A 12,201-nucleotide genomic window follows, 5' to 3' on the forward strand; every position below is an offset into this window, starting at 1 on the left:
ATACCTTTCTAAAACCCTTGAAACTTTAGGTAAATAATGTCCCTTGAAACTTTAGGTAAATTATGTAGATCTAATTTTTTATGCATATTTTGTATTCGTTCAAGTCATTGCATAATTCTGAACACAACTCAGGTAAGTGCTGAAAAACCTCTTGGCCTTCAGAGCCAAGACAATGAAGTAATAACGCCATTCTGAGTTCCGCACTTAAGGATGTTCCACACACCCTTGCGTAATTTATAAAAACATTCTTCCATTTTTTCCATGGGATTTGTGTTTCCCCAGGATTCATAAGGAAGAAAGGTGGAGGAGGAACATTCTGCATGGTGTCGCAATTCAAAGTTTGAAGCCTTTGAAATAAACGTTTTTATGTGTGAAGAAGATGGGAAATAATAAATAATGACAAATTATGTCGTAGTGTCAAGCTGAAAAATGTAGGTGTGCCCTACACCGAGCAACAGTTACAGCAGCAGTGCAAGTATGAGCACTGATTTGAAAATAGAACTATGAAAAATGTAGGTGTGCCCATCACCGAGTAACAGTTCCAGAAGCAGTGCAAGTATGAGCACTGATTTGAAGATAAAACTTAAAAAATAAGAATAATATACTTAGAGCCGTGTGCATCAGCGATGATGCACTGATTGATGCACAGTGTTATTAAAGTAGAGTTATTTTTTTAAAATACCTATTGCACAAAGCAGAAAAAAGGCTGTGCGCTTCAGCAAACAATAAATCTTATGAGCACAAGATTAAGCTGCACGCAAGTATTAAATAAACCATAGAGGAATAAACCAATATTATAGTTCAGCTAACACTGATTTACAACACATGTCAGTGTTAGCTGTGATACAGGATGCTACACCACTATTCGCATTGAGATGCAAAGAAGGTTCCTGTCCTATTAATATTAACGAGACAGGTGGTTTCTATCACTGCTAAGAGACCCTTTTCCCTAGGCTGGCTCTAACAGGGGTGACAGGATGCTGGGTCCCCCAAAGAATGGAGTACATATCCAACCATTTCTAGAGTGGGAAAGGGTTGCATTCATGTATGGGATTGCCCACAAATGTACAAGCATTTCACCATTGCTAAACTCACATGACAACAACGCCTCAGTAGACTCATGCCTGACAATTTGCACAGGGTTTAGTACTGCATATTTCTCTGCACTTCTGTCGGAGACATCTCCAGTAGAAAAAACATTTTCACCTGTCTGAATTCCTGGCAGATTACAAAGCATTATTCTCATCTGTATATGTATGCCCATAGCCAAAAATACTTTTATGAACTGGTCCCAGTATTTATTCCAAGGGTCTCCAGAACTGGACATAACCAACATGCTTCAGAATATTATCCTGCCTTTGGGGTCTGTTCACAAAGGTAAATCTACAAATGTAGATTTACTGCTTGTAAATTTACTCTTACACCTTTTTGTAATTTTACTACTTTAGGCTCTTCACTGTATGTAGAGTGTAATGTTACTCAAAAGTGCCGGCTTACATATCTTCTTGCCCTGGAAAAGAGGTGCAGACAAATTTATGAGTCTCAAATACCTACTGTCAAAACAGAGGTGCAGTAAATCACAACACACATAGCCAACCACTGATACTGCAACACTCTCCCATAGAAATAATAGATGCCGAGACTTAAAATAAAACCGCTTCTGAAATAATGCTTAATTGAATCAAATGATTTGATATAGTTAAACATATAAATATGATTAATTTAATATTCAAATATATCTACCTAAAAATGACACATATTTTTATTTGTTTACCATATTTTAATAAACGTATTAATTTAAAAATGAATGTAACATTCATTTTATTAAAATAAAATAACATTAGTTTTAAATATTTCTATACATCACTTTATGGAGTTATTAAAACATGATGGAAAATATTTTTTGTATAGGTGGAATCTAGTAGTTAACAAATCTTTTTAAAATATGGCAATTTATTGTTTTTAAATTAATTACATAGCTAATTAAAAATTGAGGTAATAGTGCTGTAACTTTGTTTTGTTCTACATTTAAAATTATTATAAAAAATAATTGACATTAATAATTAACATGAAAATATATTTACAATTTGTTTTCACTTTAAGACATTTTTGTTCTTCTGTATACTTAACCATAGGGAGATCTCCACTACCAGGCTGGAGAGCTCCCTGTAGTAAAGTATGGGACAAAGTAAAAAAGTTTATTAAACTTGAAATAAAGTAATTATACTTTTTATTTTAAATACTAATGTCAGTTTTGATGACATTCACATCAAAATAAAAGAAATTACAGTACAAGCTTAATTTGAATTTAAAATGTATTGTTTAGAATATATCAAATAATGTTATTTTTTGAAGTTCACATTAAAAAGAACCACCTAAGGTAAATTATGATTAATAATTATTAAAAGAGTTGTATGGAATTCATTAAAAGTAATCTAATTATATTTTAACAAAATGTTACATGCATTTTATAATCAGAAATGTGTTAAAGTGAAATAAATAGGTTTCTTAAACTAACTTATGGTAATTTATATTTTTAACTATTTTCAATACTTTTATGTAATTTAGCATTATTTCCTGTGGAGTTTTATTTTATGTTATTTTCTATGAACGGTAATAGGCAATCTGTGGTCCTGGACTTACTACAGCTCTGAACTAGAGTACACTCACTACTGTTTTGGTTCTTTTTGTCTGTAGTAACTGTACTATTTTGTGAATAGGCCCCATTATATACAACTATTACTGCAGTGCGAGGCAGAATGTGCATCCATTCAGGGCAGCTGTTTCTGTAGCTGTACAAGGTTCCCCAAGATATGGATACAACATATTTCCTTGTGTTTGGTATTCCCGTCAATAAAAAAGGGTTCTCCATCCCTGGACAGCATATCCATCTCTGGAAGGATGTGTTATCTTTAATTGATCAAATATTTATCCAGCCCTGGATTCAATGTGCAGAAGGTCACTGAGGAAACAGTTCCATTATCCCAGATTCCAAACACTCCCTGAGACGTGGCCAAAATAAACACATCTGTTGAAGTTGTGTCCTTCTAAAGTGGACAAACCAGGTTGTCCAATATGGTCATGGGGCAAATCTAACTCTGCACAGCACTAGTCGAGGCTTAGCAGCTTATTTTCACTAGAATTGTCCAGATTCTTTATGTGAAAGTGTCATTACTATATTCAGACTTGAGTCCCACACTCTGAATTGACTGAGCATCAAAGCAATCTAAAATTCTCATAACATCCTGGTGCATTTTGGGAATTTGTGCCTTTCTCTCAGTCATAAGCAGGTCTGCAAACTTCCACTGGTAGCTGGATACTTCGGAACTGGGGAGCTCCATAATGTTGGGATAAGTGTACACCTCTCTGACTGAGAATGTCAACTTATAATGTACTATTTTATGCACTGCTTGCAAAAACTCTGTCTGAAGGTGCATATGTCTTTTATGCTGTACAATAAAGTCACAAGGATGACAAAGTACGTGTCTGAGTTATTGGGAGAAAAACAAATGAAGATACTTTTAATATTTGCTTCAGCTTAAATGGAGTTTGAAACATGTGTGGATGTGTTCAACAGAACTCTTTTAAGGATCAGTGGTGGATGCCAATATGTTAATTTGTATTGAACTGAAACAGATTTTCCATTATCTGGAGCTCAGTTGTTGGGACTGAACTACATAATAATTGTGACCTTTGGTTGGTTTCAGATGGGACTTTGGTATTACAAGGGGCACAAATGTATTTATTGATGATTGTACATAGTTTTGTACAGTACGGACCAGGCTGTTAAGTCCTCACAGCAATGTACAGAGAGTAGGAGATTGCATGGAAAAATAACATAGAAAATGTTGACAAAGTAATAATAGGGGCTGTGTGTGAGTAGAGATCAACTGTGTCGTAACACGTGACTATGACTTATGCACACGTGTAGAAAAACACAGTGAGAAAGAACCTGGAACTAATTTCAGAAACAGAACCAGATCAAAAACATGAAGAGAGATATGATGACAGACAGAGTTTTTATGTGTCAAAACATAGGGTGACAATATAAGAGCACAGAAACAGGACAGGAATTTGCCCATATGTTGAAGAAAGCTCTCTGAGAGCCAGGAAGGTTATTAAGAGCATTGAAGGACAGACAAACACAGAAGCATAGAAAGCAGTTATGATGCATTTGCTATTCGATGTGTTAATCATAGGTAAATTAGCAACCCTTATTATTTTCGATACGTGATTGTTGAAGTAGGAGGAGATTTCCTGAGGGTAGAGGCAGGGAGTCTCATAGTTTGAGGGCTGCTCCTGAGAAGGTTTGTTTGAGGGTCCTTTTCTTTAGGGTTATTTGGGTCTCTGGGCACCGAAAGCTCTTTTTCCATGATTCTCAGGTGCCATGAGAGGCATTAAATGTAATGGGGAGTGTTTAGGTAAACTGCTTTGTAGATTATACATGTTAGTTTCATTTGGCATCTAGAGTCTAGAAGGAGACATTGGACTGCTTTGACTGGCTCCAGCCTTCATTTGACTACACCCATTAAAATGTCATTACCATAGTCAATCCTGTTTAGGAACTGATTTTGAATGACTGGTTTTAGATCAGACATTATGATGAAATCTTCAATTTTCTAAAGAATACATATCACCAACTTTTCATGTGTTTGTCAAGATGTAGATGACTGTCTAGTATGAAACTCTGAGATGCAATTATTTTGTATAATAAGCATAATTCCTGAACATAAAAGGGATGGGAGCTATGTTAGAGTCACAAAGAGATCATTTGAGGAAGGTAGCAGTAGATGTGCATGTTGGTGCTGTAGAAATGGTGGCATCCTGAAACATGTACAGAAAATTATAGTGTTGTGACCTTTGACCACAAATAACCCAGAAGAGGAAAAGGTACACCACAGCTATGTTACCTATCGCACAGGAGTGAATGCCAAGCCTAATGAGTTACCACAATCACTCTAGGGATGAGAAAAGTAACCTCATAGATGTTTCTTGTCATAATGCAACCTAAAAAAATATATACTTGAACAGGACATTTTATTCCTGTTGAAGACCAACAGGTTATTATGTGCGGAACCTCAGACACAACCGATGTGGAAGTAAATGCATATACCAAATAATGGTATAACATAGGCCCAATATCTACGCCTTATAAGAATTGTCATAAAAAAAATCTGAACCCTCAGATAGAGAACCTAGCAAAAAACTGATCACTCAAACAGTTGGATGCTGATCACGATCCGGTAAAAACCGGGTACGAACCGTCAGACGGAGCATATTCTCCGTCCCACGCGTACCCGGTCGCAATAAAATACAAACATGTAAGTACGATTCACACGGAAACAACAGTTCCGTACGAATCGTAAAAAACCCCGACCGACGAAAATTCACATACAAATGTGATCCGAGAAAGCGCCGACGCGACGTCGGGACGCACGCAGCCTGCCATTCACGAACCAGGAAGTACGATTCGCATCGACGTCACCCCGCACGGAGAATATTTTCCGGCAGCCAAAAACTGCCGGGAAATCAGGACGACGCGAACAAGGAGTACCTGCATGCGACGGACAGACATTGACCCGAACCTACGTGTCCTCCCGGCCCTCATAGCAGTCGACCTCCTCTACAGGTTACGACGCAGATGCCGCAGAAGGTCAGAACAACAAAGGCATGGGGGGGGGGCAGGAGCAGGGGCAGGCCACAAAACCCCCACCCAAGTCACACAGCACACATGCCCTGGACATACCTGACCCCCAGGCCCTGGTCACTACGAGGGGGTGGGGGCATGTCCAGCAAAGCCAGCGGACGCCACAACTGAAGTGGTTGACGACGCGAACCGGTAACACAACAATACAGGTACGTCCCGTACCCACGCCTGAAGAGCGTGGGTACGAGTCGTACCACGCCCACACCTACGTCACCCCAACAATGGCGGGACGGCTCGTACCCACGTGGCAAAGGCCTGGGTACGGCCCGCACAAGCATTCCACAGCGTGGGCACGGATATGTACGGACCGTACCCCCACCCGCGTATGCATGGAGCGTACCCCCCACCCCAACAGTGTCAGTACGACTCGTACCCTCACCCGCGTATGTATGGAGCGTACCCCCCATACCAACAGTGTACGTACGGACCGTACCCCCACCCCGTATGCATGGAGCGTACCCCCCACCCCAACAGTGTCAGTACGACTCATACCCTCACCCGCGTATGTATGGAGCGTACCCCCCATGCCAACAGTGTACGTACGGACCGTACCCCCCACCCCGTATGCATGGAGCGTACTCCCCACCCCAACAGTGTCAGTACGACTCGTACCCTCACCCACGTATGTATGGAGCGTACCCCCATGCCAACAGTGTACATACGGACCGTACCCCCACCCCGTATGCATGGAGCGTACCCCCCACCCCAACAGTGTCAGTACGACTCGTACCCTCACCCGCGTATGTATGGAGCATACACCCCATGCCAACAGTGTACGTACGGACCGTAACCCCACCCCGTATGCATGGAGCGTACCCCCACCCCAACCGTGTATGTACGACCGTACCCTCACCCGCGTATGCATGGAGCGTACCTCCACCCCAACCGTGTATGTACGATTCATACCCTCACCCGCATATGCATGGAGCGTACCCCCCACCCCAACCGTGTATGTACGACTCGTACCCTCACCCGCGTATGCATGGAGCGTACCCCCACCCCAACCGTGTATGTACGACCCGTACCCTCACCCGCGTATGCATGGAGCGTACCCCCCACCCCAACCGTGTATGTACGACCCGTACCCCCACCCCGTATGCATGGAGCGTACCCCCACCCCAACCGTGTATGTACGACCCGTACCCTCACCCGCGTATGCATGGAGCGTACCCCCCACCCCAACCGTGTATGTACGACCCGTACCCCCACCCCGTATGCATGGAGCGTACCCCCACCCCAACCGTGTATGTACGACCGTACCTCCACCCCGTATGCATGGAGCGTACCTCCACCCCAACCGTGTATGTACGACTCGTACCCTCACCCGCGTATGCATGGAGAGTACCCCCCACCCCAACCGTGTATGTACGACCCGTACCCTCACCCGCGTATGCATGGAGCGTACCTCCACCCCAACCGTGTATGTACGACTCGTACCCTCACCCGCGTATGTATGGAGCGAACACACACCCGTGTATGTCCTAGGCGTACAATTCCTGAAATAGGAGGGGTGGGTGCCCATCAGTCCCAGCAGTGCCCAGACATAGGAGGGGTGGATGCAGAGTCCTCCCAGCAGTGCCCAGACATGAGAGGGGTGGGTGCAGAGTCCTCCCAGCAGTGCCCAGACACAGGAGGGGTGGGTGCCTATCACTCCCAGCAGTGCCCAGACATAGGAGGGGTGGGTGCAGAGTCCTCCCAGCAGTGCCCAGACATGAGAGGGGTGGGTGCAGAGTCCTCCCAGAAGTGCCCAGACATAGGAGGGGTGGGTGCAAAGTCCTCCCAGCAATGCCCAGACATGAGAGGGGTGGGTGCAGAGTCCTCCCAGCAGTGCCCAGACATGAGAGGGGTGGGTGCGGAGTCCTCCCAGCAGTGCCCAGACATGAGAGGGGTGGGTGCAGGGTCCTCCCAGCAGTGCCCAGACACAGGAGGGGTGGGTGCCTATCACTCCCAGCAGTGCCCAGACATAGGAGGGGTGGGTGCAGAGTCCTCCCAGCAGTGCCCAGACATGAGAGGGGTGGGTGCAGAGTCCTCCCAGCAGTGCCCAGACATGAGAGGGGTGGGTGCAGAGTCCTCCCAGCAGTGCCCAGACACAGGAGGGGTGGGTGCCTATCACTCCCAGCAGTGCCCAGACATAGGAGGGGTGGGTGCAGAGTCCTCCCAGCAGTGCCCAGACATGAGAGGGGTGGGTGCAGAGTCCTCCCAGCAGTGCCCAGACATGAGAGGGGTGGGTGCAGAGTCCTCCCAGCAGTGCCCAGACACAGGAGGGGTGGGTGCAGAGTCCTCCCAGCAGTGCCCAGACGCAAGAGGGGTGGGTGTAGAGTCCTCCCAGCAGTGCCCAGACACAGGAGGGGTGGGTGCAGAGGCCTCCCAGCAGTGCCCAAACACAGGAGGGGTGGGTGCCTATCACTCCCAGCAGTGCCGCAGTGCCCAGACATAGGAGGGGTGGGTGCAGAGTCCTCCCAGCAGTGCCCAGACATGAGAGGGGTGGGTGCAGAGTCCTCCCAGTAGTGCCCAGACATGAGAGGGGTGGGTGCAGAGTCCTCCAGCAGTGCCCAGACATGAGAGGGGTGGGTGCAGAGTCCTCCCAGCAGTGCCCAGACGCAGGAGGGGTGGGTGCAGAGTCCTCTCAGCAGTGCCCAGACACAGGAGGGGTGGGTGCAGAGGCCTCCCAGCAGTGCCCAGACACAGGAGGGGTGGGTGCCTATCACTCCCAGCAGTGCCCAGACATCGGAGGGGTGGGTGCCTATCACTCCCAGCAGTGCCCAGACATAGGAGGGGTGGGTGCAGAGTCCTCCCAGCAGTGCCCAGACATGAGACGGGTGGTTGCAGAGTCCTCCCAGCAGTGCCCAGACATGAGAGGGGTGGGTGCAGAGTCCTCACAGCAGTGCCCAGACACAGGAGGGGTGGGTGCCTATCACTCCCAGCAGTGCCCAGACATAGGAGGGGTGGGTGCAGAGTCCTCCCAGCAGTGCCCAGACATGAGAGGGGTGGGTGCAGAGTCCTCCCAGCAGTGCCCAGACACAGGAGGGGTGGGTGCCTAACACTCACAGCAGTGCCCCTGGAAATAAAAGGGTGGAGTACCCACAGATCCAATGCCCACACATGTCAGTCAGGTGCACAAAGACCCTGCAGGGAAGCTGTCAGGTTACACAGAGGAATGAACACACCTTGGTATGATGTCACCATGCAGCAACTGCTCACATGAACAAAGTGATGTAGCCAACAGCTTGTGATGGCACACAGATACCAGGATCCACCCTATGACCAGCACAAGACTACAATTCCCACACACCCAACACATAATCACCACCCACCCAAAATAATGTGGCCGGTCCACCGACAGCAATACCAGACAGACAGTAGTGTACGAAGGAAAAAAAAATTGCTTTAATCAGCATCCATAAATGTTTAGGTCCCTTGAAAGTTCAAAATGTACAATGGCCATAGGGCAATCCACAGTTCACATCCAGGTGCTGGACACAGTGGGACGCGTGTCCCCTAGCTTGCCTGCACAGTCAGACTCCATCGTCTTCCAGAGGGGTGAGGGCATCATGTGGGGGGGAAGGATCAGGCACCGCAGGGACATGAGGGCGAAGGATAGGCGTCGTGGGTGCAGGGATGGAGGACTCCACCACAGGGGGTGGGTCAGGGCCAAAGGCGGAGGCCAGGATCGCGCTGCACACCTTAGCAAGGTCCTCCAGCGACTCCCCTGCACCCGAAGGAACCACAGGCCCCAAGGAGGGGGGGGGGTCAGAGGGATGGGTCGCAGCGCCACTGGGGGAGGGTGTGGACAGGGGAGGGACTCAACTCCCCTGCCGGTGTCCTGCCTCCACCGCTTGCGGGGTGGTGCCACACTGGGGCTGATGGACACACTGGGCAGGACTGACACTGTATCCAACTCTTGGCCAGGAGAGCTGAGGGGAGGGGATTTGGAGGGAGTGGATTTTGTGGAATGCGGACTCCCACTCTGGCTGCGTGTCTTACTTTTGCCCCCCGACCCAGTGGGTGTGCCTACTTCACCCTGTGTGTGCGTGCCAGGAGGTGTGCGTTTGACCTTCCCTGCTGGTGTGGTGCCTGTGTCTGGTGGGGTGGGTGCATGCTGATGTCTGGGTGTACGTGGGACAGGCATGGGAGTGGGAAGTGTGGATGGGGCAGGGGTAGGGGGTTGGACGAAGCGCTGCAGGAGACCCACTGCTGCAGTCAGTGTCGAGTCAATCGACCTCAGCAAGTTGCGTTGGTCAGCCTGCGATGAGTAAATGCCCTCCAAGTATGCCTCCATGTTGGTCAGCACTTGGCTGTGGCCATGGAGGACATTAAGGATCGCAGCCTGACCAACCAGAAACTGCCGCTGGATGTCCACAGACTCGGCATTGGCGGCAGCAGTGGAGACAGGGGCAGGGGGTGCGGTGCCTGGCAGGAAGGAGACATGCGGTGACCGGGCACGCTGGGAAGGGACACGAGCAAGTGGGAGGCGGCTGATGGCAATGGAGGGGGCGGGGAGAGATGTTGTTCCGCTGTCAGCTGCTGGTGCAGCCTCCGCCCACTCGGAGAGATCATCCTTGGACCCGTCAGCTTCATATTCTGTTGTGCCAGTGGACAGGTCCTCGGCCTCACTCTCCTCCGCCTCAGTTCCACTCAATGTGCCAGCCACGATGTCACCGCTGGCACTGGTGCTCGGTCCCTCCGCTCCGTCTGTGCTCATGTCTCCCTCCGTGTCCCCCGACGATGCTGTGGGCAAGGTGAAGAGACAGCAATTAATCATACACCTGTATACATATGTCACATGAGTCCAATCTACATAGGTTACAGTGCATAGCCTGAAAAGAAAGATCAGTAACATCTACAAAACAAGGTACAGATGTAGGGCATGCAACACACAGTTGGTTGACCCACCATGCCACTGAAAAACTATGGAGAGCATGACACAATAGCAAATGACATGAAATGTACTTTGACAGAGGAGCCAGGCCCTGGGGACAATCCAGCACTGCATCTGCACCACACAGCGTCTGCGAATATAGGGATGAGCAGGGACCAAATCCATGCACTTGAGGCACATGCTGCATAAGTAATACTGAAAACATGCCCACCATGACTGGCTCACTGCACCTTGAGTGTAGGTGCTGACAAACATCACACACTGGCCAGACCTAGCGATGAGATATCAGGTTTTGACATGTAGGCTTTGCCCGCACCAACCACCCCCTACATGAGACAATTTCTTGAGACACAGGAAGCACTTACATCTCTTAGTCTGGGTGAAATACACATGGGCTGGATAAATGCAAGATTGGACACAAAATACCCAAGGTGCGCCTGTCCAAATAATCATGTACAAATGGGCATCATCAGATGATTGTGACAAGACACACAGGCCCTGGCCACCGTGAGTATGAACAAGGAAAATCAGGTCAGGCTGTACAGTGGACACTTGTACTACATTTTACGTCAATATACATTGGGCCAGGGTACAATGGCACAGAGCACAACCTATGCTGTAGACACAGAGATTGTCGACATTTTTGGATTACACACATGATACCTAGGAAAATATGCCCCAGGGGACAGTAGTGGCCACACAACTCCATGCTCCTGAATGGGAATGACTGCAACACACGCTACCATCCCTGCACTATGCGTATCGCACACTCATGCACATCATGTCACAGGCCACCACATAGGACATGCGTGCTGTAAGGCCTGACACTTGAGAGACTAACTCCCATGTCTGGACTCAGCATCAGTGCCAACTGACATGGAACCCACAAGTACAGAACTGTACAGGGCACAGGCAAGGTCCCTAAACCTGTTAGACACCACCCCCACACATGATGCTACAGGCATAATACACGTGGAGAAAGTGCCAGCCTACATAACCTTGTGAAGGAGTGACTACACACAGACCAGGGAACACATTGCAAGGAGGGGAAGGGAGGCAGGAGAGCACCGCTCTACTGTGGGTAACAGGATCTGCACAGCACCTTTAAACCCTGGCAGTGTATCCATGCAACTGTGCACTTACAAATGCTGGTGACACACAACAAACACACATGTACCTACCCCCTTCCTGCTGCTGCTTCTCCTGTAAGCGCCTGTCCAAGTCTGGAAATACCACCGCCAGCACACGCTTGTGGATGTGGGTCAGACGGTGGCGCCCGCGGTTCTTATGCGTCTCAGGTGAGTCCCCCAGCAGGACCCGTGCGATCCTCCGCGTCCAGCACCGGATATCCTGCCAGCGTTTCCTCACCTTGGGCAGGCGCCACTTGCGACCCTCCGTCCTCCGCACGGCACTGACGGCGGTCAGCCAGATCTGCTTCTTGGCAGAGGCGCCTACCTGTGAGGATGAACAAGTGACACTACATCAATATACCTGCCACATGTCACAGAGACACATATAAGAACAAATTAGCTGGTTACAACAAGGCATGTTCTGCAGCCAACGCATTGCACCTTTGTCATAGGGACATTCTCCTCTGGGGAAGGGCAACAGCAGT

The sequence above is a fragment of the Triturus cristatus genome, chromosome 3_2 (genome assembly GCF_964204655.1).
Source record: "Triturus cristatus chromosome 3_2, aTriCri1.1, whole genome shotgun sequence".
NCBI classification, from domain to species: Eukaryota; Metazoa; Chordata; class Amphibia; order Caudata; family Salamandridae; genus Triturus; species Triturus cristatus.